Source organism: Neopelma chrysocephalum, unplaced genomic scaffold (genome assembly GCF_003984885.1).
Source record: "Neopelma chrysocephalum unplaced genomic scaffold, ASM398488v2 Primary Assembly neopelma1_70, whole genome shotgun sequence".
NCBI classification, from domain to species: Eukaryota; Metazoa; Chordata; class Aves; order Passeriformes; family Pipridae; genus Neopelma; species Neopelma chrysocephalum.
Window position 1 is genome coordinate 7,438,667 of NW_020897730.1, and position 21,217 is coordinate 7,459,883.

The following is a 21,217-nucleotide window of genomic DNA, read 5'->3' on the forward strand; positions in this document are numbered from 1 at the left end:
ATTATCTACAGTATAACCTTTAAAACTGGGGACATGATGGCCATTTGGCTAGGTCTTTGAGAAACTTTATCTCTGAAGGTCCGTTTTGCAGACATCCTGGTTTTGCTGCCTGTTAGAAGAGCTCCTTAATCTTGCTGAGTAGCAATCAAATTAGGAAATGGAATACTGTATTGCTAAGGCCTAAGGAGGGCTTTTTGTGCAAGTTCCAAAAGAATCAAAATGCTGCAAACAACCAGGTTATACAGCTAAAATCACAAATGAACATATCCTCAAGTGCTGAAAGATTGCTGCTTCCTGGCTTCCCACTGAACAGTTTATTACTTACAAAAATTGCACTTTTACATCCCACTTTGATATGCTTCTCTTTTCATGTTTGCATAGTGTTTACTATTGCCTGTTTTCTCAGCTGTGCCTAACCTTGTCTGAAGTTTTTAATGCAGCAGTTCTCGCCTTTCTCAGGAAACACATATCTTAGTTTTTTAACTGTTAATTCACACAAAGCCCTGGAAACTGCGCTCTCACCTCTGTTGTGTGAATTTTTCTGCCATTATAAGTCAGTAACACTAACACTGCAATCTGTCTGAAATTGCAAATTTACCTGAATCCTGTACGACTGAACACCAGGTCACTATCAAGTCTCCCAGAAATCTGTGATAAATGGGTAGCTGTACATCTCCTGTCAGCTTTGATGTTGCAGCACAGAGAGCAGCTATATTCCTTGCTAATACCACCAGCAGTAGAAGTAAAGTATTTGTTTAATTCTTTTTAGATTTAAAGGCTTAAAGTTGTGTATGTTCTATCATACACAGCTATAAGCACAATTAACTGCTCACCAAAATCCTAGTTAGAATGGTTAGAACTTTCCTCCATTGTCTACTTTCTTAAAACTCTTGCAACCTTAAGCCATTTCCTACCAGGTGGACAAGTATTGCATATCAATCTGAAAATATACTTTTGCCTCTTTACTTTGTATGTCAATCTTATATCAAAATATTCCTCAGGTCAGTTTATACATCTGGCAGGAGAAGGCCATGAATTACCTCTTCCGGATTATGCAGAAATAGATAATTTACAGTTCAATAACCTGGACCTTATAAACAGTTCCAGTCATGTTAGATATAAGTTAGTTTGGCAGGATACTCCACATGGATCCGTGATACAGGGTTGACAAATATCTTTCCTAAATACCAAGAACAGTTCAGCTGAACATTTCACTGGACTGTGCCGATCACAAATGAAGTCTCCTTCAAAGCCTTCAGTCAGCACCCCCTCAGCAAGTTCCTTTCAGTTTACACCCTGCAGCACTTGAAGAAAGTGTATATTTAGCCAGTGACAGAGCAGCAGTTTCAAATAGGCAACTTCATCTTGGTCACTTCCCTAAGGCACCAGATTTGCCAATTTGTTAATGCCCTTTGCCTGGAGCAATTTCATACTTGGTTTGTCAAGCACATTTGTTATGTATGTTCAGGCAAAGACTGCAATGAAAAATACCTTATCCTGCAAGTGCTTCCATCTCTTCAGTTCCAAACTTAGAGCTGTAGCTTTTGCATACCAGCAGTAACTGATATTTAGCTGTTAGCGATTTTTTATCTAAAGTTATGGGAGACTTTCAAAAGAGGAAAAGAATGTCAGTAAGGAAGGAGAAGCAAAAGTATCTCAGTTAAGTGGGACAAAAGTCACAGGAAAACGCAGTGTTAGAGACAAAAGTATATAACCAGAAGTGGTAAAAGCAGAGAGGAATGTGTTCAAATGTGGAATAAAGGTCATAGAGGACACAAATGTCCCAATGTTAATGGCTATTCCTATGTTAATAGGAATTGTGTATATCATCACATATATATAATGTACGTATTAAGTATATATAGAATATATAGAAAATAAAAATATATTCAGATTGCAACTGCATTTTCAGATTGACGAAAAATCTTAATTTTGTCCATCTGTGTGTTCAAAACAAAATGAATAAGGCAGGCTTCCAATGGAGGAGCAGCAGGCTTTTTGGACAATGTAATTAACATGAAATTGCATGTAAAAATTGACTGGTTTTAATGTAATGATACAAAGATCATAAAATTAACTAAACCCTTATTGATTGCAGAGAATAGGTAGGGAAGAAAACTAGACAGTTGTGTTTAAAAATGGGGCATTTTCTTTTTAGCAAAGGCTTGAGTCCTGCAAGGGTCAACCTAATCCATTAGTTTGGGAAATTTAAGAAATGCATTAAAATGGGTTAATTCAGCATAGAAGGATATTGCATTCTCTTAAATCTTGAGTCCAAAAATGGTAATCCTGTACTCAAGACCACATTTGTGGCTGTCCCTTGAATACTGCAGAGAAACAGCTTTTTCCTAGAAGAGAAAATAGGCCAGTGCTTTTTTCAGGAGTTTTACTCGTAGGCTTGTTTGATTTTTTACCCAAACTTTACTTCTGGGTAAACTGTGAGTGTGCTGACCTCAAAGGAAGAGAGGGACTATTGAGATCATTTGGGAAGAAGGTTGTAAACCAGAGCCTGGAAACTAGCACTCCCCATCCTTGTCCTAGCCATAGACAGGCATTCATAGACACGTCCTGTTGTTTGTTTGGAATGTGTTTAATGCTTGGCATAGTTTTTTTATATTGTGATAGAATTTTTCTAAAGAATTTTTCTATCTCATCTGAAAAGGTTTAACACAGATCATAGGTATTTCTGGAAGTATTTTACCATCCTTTTGGGAACTATGGATCTAGAGATAAGTTAAAATGAGTCAACTAAAGCAAAAAAAAAAATCTATATTTAAAAAGGAAAAACATAATTAGACTCACTACTGTATAAATAGCCTGGGATGCAGAATAAGTAATTTCAGTTCCTCCAGCTCAGTTACTGCTTTTGTTTGTTCTTGTATGTTCTACAACAATCTCGTGAGATTTTCACTATCCTAGAAGGAGCTCTAGTTGCTCCCAATATTCAGAATAAATGTACATTTGCCTTCCAAAAGCTGGTTTCTGTGGGTAAAAGCATGCTTTGAGAGCAGCTATTGTTACTGACTGATGTTAGTGGATTCAGACTGGCAGTCCTGCTTTAAAAGACATACTAATAGTACATCGTCTGCAGAAAAGCAGTATCACCAACACTTTGAGAATCAATGAGATCCTGATATACAGTTTATTTTTTGGAGAAAAATAGCTACTTGAAAAGCTCTTGGGTCCAATTATCAGCTGGTTCAGCCCCATTCCATTGACTTAATGTTTCAAAGGGAATGGAAGTTTTGAGACACTGACAATACAAATCATTGTGTACAAATACTCCAGATGTAGCAAATGTATAAAATAGGTAAATGGAATATCACATACATCTATCTTCTGTTTGAAAATTCCATTTTGTTTTATGCAATCACTTATTTAACATACTCTCCCCTCATCCCCTCCTTTTCTTGAATGGCATAACATCCTAAAATAAGTCACTTATGATTGTAATCTTATTTGATTCAGAACAACTGCCTGGATCTGTGGTTATGGTCAAACTGCATGCAAATAAGAAAAGAAGATTAAAATGTTGACAAGTGATTTTAATGGTTCACTTTTTGTAACTCCCATTTTACAGCTGATTCACTGGCTGCACTGCACCAGCTTAGAACAACCTCTGAGGGAGGGGAAAACAATTTCATGTGCTGAACTCTATTTCCTACTACTAATCAGTGGAGGAATACTAAAGCAGGCTAGAAATGATAATTTTATAACTACCTTTTGTGGGGTTTTGTTGGTACCATTTCAGTAGTCAGGAGACAAGGCAAAATCCTGCTCCTCACACTATCCATATGCTGAATTTGAGGGAGCACCATTTGCCAACAAAAACAAAGGAGAAGTAACTGAACAAATCAGATCTTCTATTTTCTTACTTTCCTCACTTACATTGGGAGTCAATATTGAAAAAACCACACAATGTAATCCAAGGTTCACAAAAAGCAGAGTAATGGTGTCTGACATTTCTACATGTGTTCAAATGACACCCACATGTGGCTGCCTGGGAATTCAGTGACCTGATGAACTGCTGGTTTCCAAAATTTGGAAAGAGAAAAATAATTCAGCTTAACTGACCCTGTAAATATTCTTATCTACAAAAGTTACAGGAAAGGGTTAAAAAATGACAACCCAAGTGGTGTTTTCTAATGGAATATGGTATTAGTGATATTTTAGAGTACGAAATAAATGTTGCATGGGTCCATTGATTGTCCAGTCTGCAGTCTCATCATGTTTTGATGTGATGAACTGTTTGTTTTGTGGTATAAGACCTACATCAAATGCAATTATCACTTAATCAATCTTGAGTGATATAAGGCGTGTAATGGGCTACTGGATCAATTAGGAAGTTAGATCACTTCATCAATACAGCAGTGCAAGATTATTTTAAAAACTGATCTCCTTTCTTTTACATAGTGTGCTTTATATGTCTGAGGCAAAACTGAGGTCAGGCCCAAATTATACATGAAACTATTTTATTGTCAAAACAGTAGTCCTAAAATTGAAATTAGGCTATTACTGAGTTATTCAAATAAAACTAAACATAATACAAACAAATGTTGGTACACAGTGTCATTCTTTATGAAGAATTTGAATCAAGCATTTGTTCTAATTCCTAAAAAGTTTCTAAGCAATTGCCTAGTACCCAAATTCATCTTTCTTGTCTAAAGTTTCACCCCTCTAATTTGAATAAATGCAGTTTATTAAAGAGTGCTAGAGCAGGCTGTTTTTGTGAAGAGAACACAGTTGTTGGTGAATTAATTAAAAGATTATATCTACAATTGCAAAACATATTATGAAAATTTTCAGGAGAACGTCCTAATGCTGAGTAGGAAAAAGATAAATAACTGGAAAGGGAGATATTTTGAATTGATAGGGTTCTTTGGTCTTTGAAATTACTACAAATGAAGTCTTTGAATAGCTTCTGGAATTAATGTTGGTATGGTGTGTTTTTATGTGATGTCTTAACTTCGGTAATTAATCTTATTTTTAAATCTTCTGATAATTTTTCTGATGATTTTTCACTTCAAAGTAGCTGCAAAGACACTTTTTAAATTATATGAAATTTCAATATAAATATATAGCATATATAAATAAAGATAAGCCTACAGGAAAATGTTACAATTTTGACAGAAATTAGTAAAATCAGTGGCAAAATATCAGTAAAGCCAGGAACAGATGTTTTCTGAACCAGTAACACTGAATGAAGTTGTCACAAAGGGGTCTTAGTACATAATGTGCTCTCTATTGACTTGATAGAAAGGCTATTTGTAAGACAACAGGAACCTTTCCATGGGCTTCCCAGCTGACTTTGAATCAGATCCAGTAAGCTTTGACATGTTTCTCTTGAATCCAGTTGTTCTCTTTTGTGCTAGCTTGTCTTAAGTTGAGCATTATTTTTAAAGTAAATAAAACATAAAATAGTATTTTTATCTAAATGTTATTAGGCCTGCAGCAGTACTAACACATCTTTGCCATTGGAAAATCTCAGAAAACCAAAAATTTTAAAAAAACCACATTAGTATTTTGATAGATTACCATATTCATTTATTTTAAGATCTGCAGGAATTCTAGCATAAATTTCACATATGACTTCTGTAGTCCTTTTGTTGTTTGAATATCTGTGGATTGTAAAATCTAACAAAATATTTGGGGGTTTTGCATATCTCACAATTTTATTCTTTAATTTGAGTATGTCAAGGCTATTTGTAATCATATATGAAAAAAGGGAAAGGCTACATATGTGGGATTGTTTAATTTATCTTTTTTTTCTTTGCATTAATATTTTTCAGTCAATATGGCAAACAGATGCTGGATATCAAAATCTTCTCAAAAGCAGTTCTTTTGGCTGCAGTTTCATTCAAAATCTTTTGGAAAAACACTTACCTATTTGAGCCTGCTGATTTGCTCCACATTTTTAGCTTTTGTTCAGTTTGGAACTTAGATTGTGATCTGATTCCTTGAAAACTATCTTCCAAAAAGAGCTCCCATGAATATGCTTCTATAAAGTTTCCTCTCTTAACTGTTAGGTAGTAACACAGCTGTTGAGTTCTTCAGCAGGAGAGTTAAAGGAGGAATTAATTTAGAGAGAATCTACAAGTTTAAATCTCTGGTTTTGCTCATCTGAAGTGCAGATTTTTATCGTGGGTTTTGCTATAGCATCACATCCATAGCAAACCTTGGGAGCCACGCCTGGAGTGGTAAGAAAAGCTGCCCTAGTGTGCTGTGTGTAAATATGATAGAGATGACCAATGTAAGAAATATAGGAACAACTGGTATTTAATGAGCTTTTTGCTGTCAGGATGAACAGAACAAGTAGAAAAAACACTCTAGAGACAAATGGAAACTCCTAGGAGAGTGCAAAGGTCTTTAATAGTTTCTGTATCTCCTGAATGATCAGGTCTGAACTGATATTCTTTGAATATGTAGTTGTAGCATTCAGCGGTATTTGTACCAATATATATGTAAAAGGTTATAAAGAAGTAAAAATGACCGGGTGTCAGGGATGATTTGGAAGATCACAAGTCTACCAACTCTGCTGGGAATTAGGTGATATCAAGGAATTCCTGACTGAGATATATTTGAAGAAGGTAAAAAGGAGCACTGCTTCAGATGGAGATGGGAATGATATTCCTTATATTCTGTAAAACAACCTTTTTTCAGTGTTATACCCAGAAGCCTAACTTTGAAGTTTGACAAGTAATTCTCACATCTATTTTAGCACTAAACTTTTCTGCCACTGATCTGTTGTGATGGATCCGAGGAAACCAGCAAGTCTGTGCTGCTCACAGGTGTGAATTTGGCTTAGTGGTGTCCATTCCCACCCAGCGGGGACAGAGGTGTCTGGGGCAATTGCAGGGAAGCTGGAGGCTGACAGTAAGGGATGGCAAAGGCTGTGGTAGGGGATGGCTGGTCAGGCAATGCCTTTTCACTGGGACAACAATCAGCAAAACAGTAACATGTTCTTTGTGCAAGAAATAAGAAGCAGAGGTACTTTTCGGTTCCTAGCAAGCCCTGGAGCACCACAGCTCCAAAAAAATGTTACTAATTATCAACAAAGGGAACTTTAGTAGCAAACATTGGCACATACACTATCAGTCAGAATTACTTAATTATTTAACATATAGAAAATGTACCTTGCTACAGTGAATAGGACAGGAACCATGTGTCTATGGACTGTAATGCCCTCAGCTCATACATACTTTTCATGGGAGGTATATGTTAGAGAGCTGGGCAGTTTGGAAAGAAAAATGGCATGACCGTGTTGGCAAAGAAAACCTAAAGGAGTACATGTAAATAGCAAATACTAATTTTCACATCCAGACAGAATTAATTTAGAATACTCTCATGTGTCTGTAATAGAGTTATCCAGCAATATAATGCTTCAGAAAGATCTGTGTCATTTCTAATCTGTGGAAAGGAGCCAGTTGGATACAAGCTTTAATTAATTGTATATACTGATTGAAACTATTAGAAATAGCTAAAAAAATAAATTTATGAAAATGCAAAGCCATTTTCTGTTTAGACTGCAGTGAAATGAAAATGCGACCTGTCAATTAATTTGGAACACTACTGTAGGAGTAGAATCCTGAAAGTATTAGTATTTCAGAATAAAATATTTCTCTAAATATTCAAAATGACAGTAGCTTCACTTTTGAATTATGTATTATCCCTGTCAATATAAATTTATTCATCTGTAGACTCGGTATTAACAGGAACATTCCAAACAAAGATAAATACTTGGAAGAAAAAGCTTGCTTCTTAAAACGAGAAACACTATGTATTACATTTAGTTTGTCAAGGAAATTATGATAAATAATTCCTAGCTCAAAGCAGAAAAGTGTGATTAAGTGATTTGAACAACTAGTGGCAATATCCATCCTAATGACTTTCCCTGTGGTTGCATAAATATCTTCTGAAAGCGTAGCCTTGCTTATAGCAAAACACAAATGTGATAATCGACACTTTCAACCTGGGGCAGTAAAGACACCTCAACAAACAGCCTGGTTCTTAAAGGCTGCAGCACAGTTTTTGTGCATGTATGTTCCTACTGCACATGGCAAGGAAATGCAGGTTTCATTTTGTCCTTAGAGGAGTCAAGTTTGCTCCTCGAGGGAATGATTTTAGAAGAGAGTCCTATGGTAGCAGGCAGCTTTGAAAAGACTTTGCTTTCTCTTCCCCTCTCACAGAACAGCAGAAAGGGGCAGTAAGGGGATCAATATCTTCATGTTTAAAATTAATATTTCAAGCCAAAACACAAAAGTAGAGAGAAGACCTTATTTTTTTCTATAAAAACTTGAGAGATAAACACTGTGGAGGTTGGAAGAGCTATTGTAGATGATGGACAATGCTGACATAACAAAAAATGAGTACACAGTGCCCCTGAATAAATTTATGGTGGAAATTAGGAAGAACTATGAATGGAATTAGGATCTGGAGTGGCCATTTACAGGAGCAGAGGGGACATGAGCACATTTGGTGTTAGGATGGATTTTATTATGCTCAGAGTTATGTGATGTGGTTGTCTGCAATAGCTGATTGGATGACTCTGTTATGTCTGATGTGCTTTACCCCATCGTTTCAGAGATTCATTCCACCCAAAGAAAGCAGCTACCTCGGGAGATGTAAGCCAGGAGAGAGTGACAATCTTTTAGCCAGGTTGAATTTAATGATCACAACTGTAATGAGGCTTTGAGTTTAATCTAGTACATGATAGGTAAAGGATGACATGATTTAAGCATCAAAGCCATGCCTGCCTTTCGTGACAATTATTTGTTGGCAGGTGTGCCAGTATATCTGTTGTGAGGAAGAAGATGCCTTTCATCTCCCTAGATAAAAAATAGATTTTGCAGCTGAGCATTGAAACCTTATCAAATTTGTAATCAGTAGTACATGTAATTAAATGCTGGAGATATTTACAATTTAAGGACCCCACTGAAATCTTATATAGAAAAACTGATGCCTAAGAAGGTGAAAACACATTTTGCAGACTATGTTATAGTGCTGGTCAGATAAGACAGCTACAGTATGTAGCTCACTAGCTTCTACAAGTCTTTCATATTTTAGAGTTTGTGAATATCTTTCTTGGCACTAAAACAGGTGTCTGATTTGTTTCCTACATCTAGAATTTTATCTAATATTAAGACAGAACCTTAACTCAAAGTTTTTGGCAGAAAGTGATAATAAGTGCATTTCTGACAAAGCATCTTTTCTCTTATTAAACAATAAGAAGACTAATGCAATTTATTAGTTGTACCTATTTTCAAATATCTGTTCTGACTGATTTTGAACAGGAACTTTTAACTCAGTATTATAGCACTGTTGAACTGCAAGGTCTGCCTTGGTTGGTATCAGAATGTTCTAGCTTCATTTTCATCCTAGAATTCATCTGCTGTTTCTGCCAGTATTTTGGGAGAGTACTTCACTCCGGATCATGTGTTCCATCAAGATAGTGGGGCAGTGGTCTGTTCTCACTACCTGGACACATACACACTCCTTAGTGGTACCAGTGAAAGCAGAGTGTTCTCCCACTAAGGTTCATAAACAGTGCAGGAGTCATTAACAGTGAGAGCTGGTATAGAAAAAGCATCTTCTGCTGATTAATGTCAAACTAGAGATTCCTTATTGTGTGGTGGGATAGAAGAAGAGGTTCTCAGTTTTTCATACCTATCCTTAGAGTTACAGGATATTGGGCCAAGCCATTGGGGTCCAGATGTGCTGATCTAACATTTTTAGCTCAATGCTCTTCTTTCTTGTGCAAGTGAAATGTATTTTGGAACATCTTCACTGTCAGTGGCTACCTAATAGCAGATGGCAGTTCATCTCTTTTTCTAGATGGAGAAGAGAAGGAATCAGAATGAGCACAGGAACTCATTAGTGCTTGTCAGGTTCTTGTTAGTTTCTCAGGACCCAAAATATTAGCTCAGCTTCATTCTGGACTTTGCCATATATGTTTAGGCACACTTAAATGTCTACTGACACAGAAAGGCATTACATGGCTGACAAAATGTTGTGAGAGCTGTGTAATATTCACATAGGATTCACTAAGAATTAAGGCTTAACAGCATAGCTTAACAGAACTTGAAATATATTAAAAATCCTTGCTTGTGTTCCCATAATGTCGCATTTCGTTGAAGTGTGCATAGAAAAAAAGTAGTGCAAGACTATGTTCTAATATTTGTGTTACTGAAAGTTCATATGTTTCCTCCCCAGGTGCCTAAAGTTTGTCATCTAATCTGCATTTAATATTAAAATGCATTTTCAAAATTAGTTTCTAATTTGGATGTCTAACAGTGAACATCCACCATGGAGTCAGGACTAATCAGAACTGCAGCTTTCACCTAAAAAAAAACTTTCAAGGAACTGCTCTAATCTAGAAGTTAAAGATAATTTGTGAATGGTGAAATACTCTGTGCCCATTAATTTTTTTCTCTGAGGGTGATAATGTTATTTTAAGTGGAAAACTTGTTTGAAGTCCCTTAAAAAAGATGATTTTTGACAGCTGATAATAATAGAGGTTGGTAATGAAAATCAATTGCACATGTTTCTATGAGTTAATTTCCACTGCAGCTTGTGAGGATGAAGAGATTGTTATTATTCATTGATCCATAAGGACATACATTTTCCTATCCTGTGGCCTTTAGTCTTCTCAGGGGAAACTGAGCTCGCCTAAGCTGCTGTAAATACACTTTAATGCTTGCAGTGGAGAAGAGCTTGCGAGGGAAAGAGTTCTGCCCAACTCTCTGTTAGTACGTTGTACACCCAATGTTAAAACATATGTGTTTTCCCAGGGTGGTTTATTTGTTTGGTCAAGTTTGGCCTGTTGTAGTTTTTATTTTATTTCACACTGTTTGTTTTCTTTCGTACCAGATCTTTAACTTTGCTTCAGGATTTTTTTTTTGTATGGTCCTTGGCTTTAACTTCAAGTTTCACAACATAAATCCTGTTTTTATCTCCCCAGTGCACTTTGAGATCTGCATAGTTAAATGGAATGAGGAAATTAAATGTCAGTGCGAAGAGCTATACTGACCTTTATACTTTCTTTTTTCCTTCTGAAAAACTGCTTTCATCACGGTATCCATCCCCACCACCTAGCACAGTAGATTCTCTGTGCTTGATTATTGACTTGTTGATGTTTCTGCAATGAAATCTTCATGCTTGAAAGGCAGCGAAAAATTAATTAGTATCTGCGAAGAGAGGAAATAGAGCTATTAAGGAAATAATTTTTAAAACTCTTGGTGAATCTGTATTCTATAAACTGGAAAGAAAAAACCTACAGAAAAATGTGATTCCAAGGAATGAGATGTTGTGAAATAGAATTTGAAGGTACTAAGTCAATGCCTGTGATATCATTATCTAATAATAAGTCTAGAGGTAAGGATGTGTACTGATAGGACAAAGAGTAATGGCTTTAAACTGATGGAGGACAGGCTTAGGTTGGATTTTAGGAAGAAATTCTTCCCTGTGAGGGTGGTGAATAGAATGAATAGAATGCCCAGAGAAGTTGTGCATGTCCCATCCCTGGAAGTGTTCAAGACCAGGTTGGACGGGGCTCTGAGCAACCTGGGATAGCAAAAGGTGTCCCTGTGCATGGCAGGGGGTTGGAAAGAGATGATCTTTAAGGTCCCTTCCAACCCAAACCATTAATGGTCATCCACATTCTCAGTACCTGTAGGAGGAAGAAGAGAATTGAACCACTGAACTCTTTGTCCCTTGCAATGGTGAGCAAGATTTGCTAGGGAAGTTACAAGTGCATGGAAATTTCTGTTTCCTCTTGCTTGATCGCCTTCCTCTGAGTGCCCCTTAAGCCATGAAATTATTTTGATTTTAATGTAAAGATTTAAACTTGGGTTCAAATACATCATAATACATCATAACTCTCAGAATTACTTTCCTCCTTGAAGTTATGGTAATTTTCTTTTGAGAAAGGAATGGAATAATTTGAATTCCAGTGTGTGACACTCTGAAATAATGTTGCATGGTAGATTACTCCTATAGGCATTTAACAAAGTTGTCACATATCACACATCCTGGAAGAGAGGCTATAATGGGAAGGTTGCAGATGGCAGCCTATTAAAATATATTCTTTAGCAAGCTTGGCTGGCCAATGAAACTGAGCCAAGCAATGTGCTCTCAGAGAGATTTTCTAGCTGAAGTTATTTACCTTCAAAAGCACAAGGTAATGAGAGAAAGTAGGTTATACCTGCCTCTTGAAAAGAAAGACATGTACAGGACTTTTGTAAACTCATACCTGCCCTGGTTAATGCATACAGTCCCCAGGATAAGTGAAATTATAATAAATAGGACAACATATTTCACAGTATAGGGTCAGGTATTGCAACATCTGCTTTTAGGTGCCCTGTGCTGCCAGAACTCAGCCCAGAGCTGTGAGTTTATATTCTACTGTGTAACCTGTAGGCAGGAGGAACCTGAGGGAGAGGACCCCAATTAGGAACCTGAGGAAGAGAGGACTGCATAAAGTAACCAGAATAATATATATTTTTTTCTATAAGTGTTTAATTAGGTTTTATGATAAACAAAATGAAGGGTGGTTTGTCCACTCATTTTTTTTAAAAATGAAACATTGAACTTGCAGTGATTATTTGCTAGAAAAATATAATTAGTCTTCAATTACCATGAAATTGTCATCCATTCCCTTTCAACATCTCTGGCACTTTCAGTTCCTCTAATCAATGTCGTGCTGACTAGTCTCACATTGGCAGGAGGTGAGAAAACACCCTTGAAATAAGAATCATTCTTCGCTGTTGAGCACACGGGTTTGCATTTGAAATTGAGCTAATGATACAACTAGCTAGGAGTTGCTTTTATTGGGAGATGAAATGAATACTATTTGATTTTAGTTCCATCCAGCCCTTTTTGCAAAGCTTAATTGAGGGTTTTTGGTCAGACAAGTAGTGGTTAAGATTGCTTAAGGTCTATCCCGAAACTGTTTTTCACTGAAGCACTGAGGAAATGTCCTCAGCTTTCCCTTTGCACTTCCATCTAACCAGGGAAGGAAATTGAAATAATGGAAATGTGATTATATATTGATTGTATTGTTATATAAAAGATGGGCTGGGGTGGCCCTGATGTGTTAAATTAATTTACAAATAGGTCTGAATGAAACTTTGAATGTACAGGTTGTCTGGATTTGCCAGAGGTAATGTAGGTTTTCCAAGTTTTAAAAGCTCAGACTAACTCTTGTCTTTGTGCAGATGGTGACCAGGAATGACGCAGAAACCTCCTCAGTAACTCCTTACCCCTCTGTAACTGTCAGCACTACAAAGTTTAGCAATAGTTACCTGCTTCTGCAACTTTGAGATCGTGAATTGTGAGACTCTTTGTATGTGTGCAAGAAAAAAGGATCATTATTTTGCCTTCCTTCCGTGTTGTTATGAAAAGGACATTGTAGCATTGCAGAGGTTACAGCACCCTGAAGTCATACTCTTGTACCAGAAGTTGTCTCATTTTCCTTGCTTTTCTGTGTCCCCACCCCAGTCTAGGTCTGGGAAATAAGAATCGAGTAAACTTTCCATTGGCTGATTAGTTGAGCTCCTATTTTCCCAGTATTTATCTGTTGGTTGTCTCCAACAGGTCCCAGGAGACTTCAGAGAGTTCTGGTCTGAGCAGATGCAACCAGACTAATGTTAAATTATTTCATTAACATAATACTGAGTTTAGAATATCCCATTGAATAGGCTGTTTTATCAGCTCACTTTCAGTGTTGTATTAATGGTGTGTCTCTGAGGATGGTGTGTCTCTAAGGCCCTAAATCCTGGGGTGCTTGGGACACAAAAGCCCTGTAATGTGATTCTCAAAAGACCATTTTCATGTGCTATGTTAAGTACTGTGGATGCCTTTGTTGTCAAATACATTTGCTGGTAGGGAAAGGGAAGTGATTTGGGTTTCAGAGAGAGCAAACATTCCTAACCTCTGGATATATATTACTTTGGACTTTTAAAATCACTCTCTCTGTCTTGCTTCCTCACTCAGAAATAACTAATTTTTTTTACTTTGGGAGAAAATTTTGAGAAGAGGCTAAGAGTAACAACACTGTGAGCAGAATTTTCTGATTGACCATGTAGAGAAACTCCACCTGGTCCATGAGGCAAAATATTTCTGTAGCCGAGCAAAATTCCTGATGGATTTGTGAATGATAAACAGTAATCTAATCTGGAGCTTTCTGTATCCCCTGAAGTTTCCTGAGGTGCACAGCACAGTTGGTCTGTTGTGTTTAATTAAGAATAAATTTGGCTGAGAGGGCATTTTTATTGTTTTATTTTGTTTTAGCTACTTTTAATGTGTTTAATTAATTCGAGTAGATGTTTGGCTGGATAAGCTTGTGATGATGTGATTTCTAGTTTTATAACAAAAGTGGAACGGGAATGAGGGCTTGCTTGAAGTTTATTCCTCAGTGAATAATTCACTAGGTAAGTGTTTGATGAGAAAAGACCTGTACAAAATAATATCACCAGAATTATTTACCAAATTGCTCCACAATGTGATGGCCTCATCCACGCCTAAATTCCTATCGTAGGGTACCTTTAGGGTGGAGTCAGTTCATGGAAATGCAGAAAATGCAGAACTTGCTTCTGCTTGACCGGGAGACACAACTCCATGGTTTGTCCTCCAGATAGATTTCTATTTTATTTTTTCACCAGTGACAACAAGACTGATAAATATCACTCCCTAAAATGGAATTTTTAGAATTTAACAAGTAGAGGTAATTTGTACTGCAGAGTTTTTAAAAGAATTATCTAAAGCATTTTCTTGTCCACATATCTACTTCTGAATAAACCTTGGGGAAAATTAAGAAGGTATAACTGCCCAAAAGAAAGCTAGGCAAGTGTTAATATTAAAAAGAAGATCACTCAGGCATATGTAAACATATATGAACACATGTGAATTAGGGAAAAACTTAACTCTTTTAATGAATATTACCTTTCAAATTTCCGGATATCACTCCTGATAAGTTATAAACAAGATTCACCAAGATTCACTTGGCACTTCTGTTAGAAAGTCCCTTTTTAGTTCCATATGAATTACTTGTTAGGAATATATTTTTGCATCATTATAGACATTTATAGAGAAGTTAAGCAACGTTAGATGCTTTATCTGGTAGAAAGAAATTTTAAACATCAGGCCATTATTATGAACTTCTAAACTCAGGTTTGATTTTGCTGCTGAAGAGGGTGAAAGTCCTTGCCATAGAGGTATCTAACACAGACAAAATGTTGTCAGGGTCTCTAAATGGCAGGACACCAAAGAAAAAAATTCTTGTGAGCTATTGGATACCAAGAAGCTCTCTGTGGCTGGCAAAACCCTTAAGCCATGCCTTATGAAAGCTTGGAAAATATCACCATTCCTGTACTCTGCTGCTTGCTGCTGTTCGACCCCTGTTGGAGACGTGGGGTAGCACAGTAGGCAGAGCTTTTGTGACCTGCCCGTCCTTACACAGATCTCTTTGTGAGCTGCAATACAAGAGCTTTCAGCCCACCTGTTGTGCACTGAGTCCAGAGTGCTTAGAATTCATGACCAAAAGCCACTGGTTCTTCAGCTTAAGAGGAGTTCTTGGAGCATCGAGTTCTGCATCGTTAGTTTGTATTGTCTTATGATGGTCAGAAATTGCTTTGAAAAATTGGTTTCTGGATGGTTAGGTTTTCTTATGACCCCATTTTGACTTCTCACCTTCAGATAAACAGTGTTGGGAGAACAAGGCTTTACCCATTCAGAGCTGACTGTGTAAATCAGGTATATATTCAGTAAGATTAAAATGAAGAAATAATACCTTCTGCGAGGACTTTCTGATGAAAAGCTGAACGTTTCAAAGGGTAAAATTGCCAGCAAATACAATGCCATTTCTGCTCAGAGTGCTTTCTGGGGAAAAAAAGGTAATCCTAGAGAAGTCACTGATGTGTCTAAATGATTTTGGGAATGCATGCTTTGAGACTCTTTCAAAAAAAAAAAAAAAAGAAACCTTTTCCCCTTCAGCTTATGAGTCTTTGAGTCTTGTGATATATTCTTACTGCATTTGAGTTACAGTAGAATTAATGACTTGATCTTAGATTTACTATTATTTATTTCCTGCCATGAGCTGCTAAAAGCAAGCAATGCAAAAATCTCATAGTAACTAACAAACACATTCATAAATGCAAGGGCACGTCCAGGAGATTTTTATTTGCAGACCAAAATCCCAGAATTTATAGAGTCTGTCTTAGTTACTATTGTGAAGAAGGCTAAAAAAACCCCACTGAACTCTATTAAAAAGATTGATGTATGGCTGCAAGAGCTCTTGACAATTGAAATTTCTCTCTGAAGTGTTGTTTAACATATGTATGCCAAAAGAAATGCAGGGGAAGGAACCAAATTTTCTTATGAATTTTTGAAGCACTTTGAATCCAGCAAAGTAATAAATGGTTGAAACACAAATTCCATGCAACTGAGAAAGAAAAACATTACCATTTTACAAAGCAAGAATTCATGCCAGGAAACAAAATCAAAATGATTTCCCAGGTATTTGAGCTATAGGTTTGCTCTATGGCCATGGTAGTGGGGTCTGGTCATGCTGCTCTGGTCTCTTGTTGATCATTGATGGGACAAGACTTCTCTGTTTTGAGCTTTCAATCTGACAGATTACCTTCCTGTGGCATGCATATTCCAGTAAATGTCCTTTTAAAGATAAAGTTTTCCTTCTCTTCCTTAAGCTGAAATATTCCTCACTGGATGAGACCGGCGATCCTGTAGACACCCTCTAATACTGGGCATAATTGGAAACAGTTTTGTCCCTGAAAAAAATTTGCAATACATAACATATTCACTGTTGATTTAAATTTTGTATAATACCAGCTGCTTAGGTCAAAGCAGTACTTTCTGAACACCGTGGTGTCATGATGCTACCTGGTAAGTTATTCCTCTTCCTCCCAGATATTTACACCTTTCAGGCAGGCTGTTACTTTTTCTTGCTTTGCTGTCACTTAGATGGATATTGAGTACTTTGTTCTCCTACACACATTAGCATTCCTGGTAATGTTAGTGGAAGCTTGAGGTCCTCAGTAGAACAACAGACAAGTTAATGTTCAATCTTTCTGTGTAAATGAATCCTCTCTGTTCTCCAATAGTTTCATTTGTCTTTTACTGTATGCAGCTTACCGTTAAATTTCAGAGCCTGAATTTTCCAGTTACATATCACTTCTAAAATCTGTTTTCTATGCCAGGAGAAAGCAGCCAAAATCTTTACATGGACATGTGTTTTCCCTATATTATAATTTTTATTTGCTAATATTTAGTCTGTCTTTTCTCATATGTATTTATATATAGAGAGAGAGTTCTGCTTCTATTTAAAAACTCTGTATTATCTGGATGGTTTGAGCTTAAGAAGCATTTTGAGAGACTAAAAGTTGTGAGTTTGCATTTATTAAAAAAAGAGACTTTATTCAAAACATTTTGTTAATTCTTTTTTTAAAACTGTATCCTCTTCTAATTGTGATTGCAGAACCTCCTAGTTTTTAGAACATATTTCTCAGCAGCACTAGATCATAATGTTACAGTCCAAAACAGAGCAGTTTTAACAGGCTGTGTTTATAATTGTTTACATATTTATTGCTCTGTTTTATTTTCTTAAAATGTTGTGAAATGTGTTAAAATAATACCTGGATTTGGGTGCTTCAGAATTTCAGTTCATCTGTCAAGTCACTTTTACACATTGTACAGAGGTGCAATGTGAGTCTCTTCCCATTCCAAACACTAGCTATGTTAGAAAACATTGGGAATATTTTCAGTCAGAGTTGTCAAAACATTCAGGACCCCAAAGACCACTACCTCTTCTTGTGTAGAAATAACGTCTTACTGATGGACCAATGTTCTCCAAAGTTCTGTAATGGTCTTGAAGAAAACACCGCAGACCCTTGAATAATATTGATATTTATTACTCCCTGATGGGTTATGCAGTATGTGATAAACAAAGTCTCGAGTTTCTATAAGTTTTTGAATAGGAGTTTATTATATGGTAAATGCAAGCAGCCGGCTGGGTGACAGAAATGGGGACAAGTTTCCCAAATCTGCACACCTACTGCAGTGTACATTTGGCATTTATCTTAGCTACTTCATGCATATTAATTATATCATATACATATACATTTTACAGTTTTTTTGCTAGGTATTTAATATATGGGTTTTCTTATAGCTAAAGCTAAATGGTTATCTCTACAACCAGTCATAATTCATGCATTCTTGGACGAACAGGTCCCTAAAAAATTAAAGTTCTACCATATTTTATTCTTAGGATAGTAGGGAGGTTTAGGGCCCCTTGACCTTGTAAGGGTCTGTTTTATTTCTTTATGGGGGTGTAATTAAGTTTTACAATCCGTTTGTTTTATTTTGATGTAATCGCCCATTTGTTTCACGAATCCTAATTATGTATCACACAGTAAGTGGATGATAAAGCATTGTCATACCTTGACTTAGTCTGTCTCTGGGGTTGGCTGTGTAGGTGGGCCAGTTGCTTGCTTTGTGTCCATACAGGTTAGCCATCTGCACCTCTCACCCACCTCCCACCAGCCGGATAATTTATCATCTGTGCAGGGAGTCAGAGATGTCACTGACCAGCTCTTTGCTTGCTGGGCTGATGTTGTTCTTGATTTCATCACTTAACAAAGAGAGTGGCCACCATCTCAGAATATTTCCTTTCAAATTGTTGTTATTTGTTTCGGCCCAACTGTTTGCTTGGCTTTGGAGGAGGTGGTTTGACAACCACCTTTATTCTGTGATGTTTTGTTCAGCAGGGTTGGTTATAGATACTCCAAGAGATAAATGGTGGTGAAATGAAATGATGGCTCATCTAATATTCAATTACATATATGTCTTTTGTTTGTTCACCTTGGCCACCTGCCCAGCACAAAGAGATGCTTATTGTTCCCTAAATAAATTACTCTCTTTCTAAACTGCTCTGCAATTTGGTACAAGAGTTCTGTGTTTATTTGTTGGCACAGGCTGCTCTAAAGATATTCAACCTTCTGTGGTTTGGCTTCTGTTATACTCATTACCTTGAAAAGTAATTATGCAAATATCACATTGCATTAAATACAGGCAGGTTTTTACTTATTTATAAACATCTCAAAATTACAATTTCAGGGCATGCAGCTGAAAAATGTCTGCACAGATTGAGAGATGGTGCTGCCTCCCCACCCATTGCTGAAACAGAGCAGCAAGCAGTAGATAAGCAAAATTGTTCCATTCTTTGCCTTGCCTGCTTATTGAAAGGAGGAGTGAAATAAATTGGGCTGTGGACATCCAGTCACCATGGGATTTGGCTATGCTCACAGTTCAGTGCCTGCCTATTGCACGTAAAGAACTTAACACATTTTTTTTTCTCCCATGAAAATAAAGAGGCAACCCAGGAGAAAAAAAACAAAGAGAGCTGAGATAGAGATGTTTGAAAGATAATTTGTTGGAAAAGAAACATAGGCTTCCATCAGCCCCACAATAATTAATAAAAGTCTTAAAGCTTGTGGATTTTAGACAGGCTCTGATCTCTCAGTGATATTGATAAAATGTTGCCCTATTCAAGTGATCTAAGTCAGTGTTTACCTGAAATGGGAACTGGAAGCTTTGCTCAGCTGTTGCACAGCACTGTGCACTGCAAATGGCATCTCTTAAGAACTGCTGGGCACAGAAGGCTGCTATCACCATGGATAGCCAGGGGATGCACAGGGATTTTATACAGTTGATCCAAATTGCAGTCTTATCCGTCTACAGAGAAATATCCTAAAAGGAATACCAGATGGGTGAGTATCTGGGGAACTACAGGCCATCAGCAAAAACTCACACGTCCTTGAAAAATGTGTGTAATGTTGCTGTCTGGGGAAGGGGTTTTAAAAGTCAGGAGTATTAAAGGAAAAATTGGGCTTTAATATACAGGGAGCTGACATTTAGGTTTCAGCAAAAATCTAGCAAAAGTTTTAGAATGCAGGTGCTTTTCAGGTGTGATGATCAGGCCCCTTTTATGTTTCAAAATAGGCTTCTCAAAATCAGACGATGCTGTAATTGTTTGAAAGGTTTGAAAAGACAACCTTCTTTTAAATAGTCTTTACTCCTATCTAGGGACTTTGTTGAAAGGAAAGCATGCTGCCAAGGGAAGAGTGCACAGAGATCTTGGCAAGAACATACACATTAACTGAAGCATCACTAATAACTCACTGGTTAGCATAAGACAGAACTAGGTGCACCCAGTGTTCAGATTTTAGCTTTCTTGCCTTTTTGTTTGGATTGATCTTTTACCACATTAGCCACCCATCCAGTGAGTAAAATACTACCTTGCAGCAACTATGCAAAGCTAAAGCAGAGCTTCAGAACTGAGAGGTGCAATGGAAAAATGATATATTATTAATAAATATGCCTAAGTTTTATTGTTTCCCTTAAGGAAAGTATTAGGAGGCCCAAGATTTCATGGGCAGTGTTCATGTTACATTATTTTCCATAAACAGATTTGTTCTGTGCTAAAGATAAGACACAGACATACAAATGCAAAGCAGTTTAAAAGAGGTAGTAGTGGCCCTGATCTTATTTCCATTGTCGTGTAAATGCCCTACTTGATGGGACCGGGACAAAGAGAAAAGAGGAAATCTACTCTCTAAGAGTTATGTGCCACTGACACCTGAGACAGCTTATTCTGTTACCTGAAACCTCAAAGGACAGCGATACCTATATGGTACATATTCAAGGATACTGACTTTTAATTCTGTTTTCTGTGCTGTAACTAAACCTTTCCAAAATTTAGCAATTCAGCTTGTGTTAGTGGGCTAATGTATAATTGGGAGTTACTAAGACAGGTCCTGGCATAGTTTATTGTAACAGCTCCTTCGAGCCTATTTGCTCAAAGTCTGTTCTTGGTAGAGAATTTTTAATTCACTGTTGCAGAGCCCCGCAGACGTAATGGCTGTGTCGTTATGTGTAACCATTTACATGATGGGCCTTAATAGGTTCTTTGGAATCGCTATAACCTATTGTGTCAATTGGATTTTCATGCATGAGTACTAAATTTGTGTGTTGAATGTCTTTCCATAGCATAACCTGAAACTTTAACGGACGTTATTTATTCCCTTTGTCTTTCCAGTTTAATCATAATGCTTTTTTACTGTGCATATCTAGTTTTGGGGTATAGAAAGGCTTATGAATTTGACCAGTAGAAATAATCTATCTTGTGATGCTTGTCTGCATTTCTTTT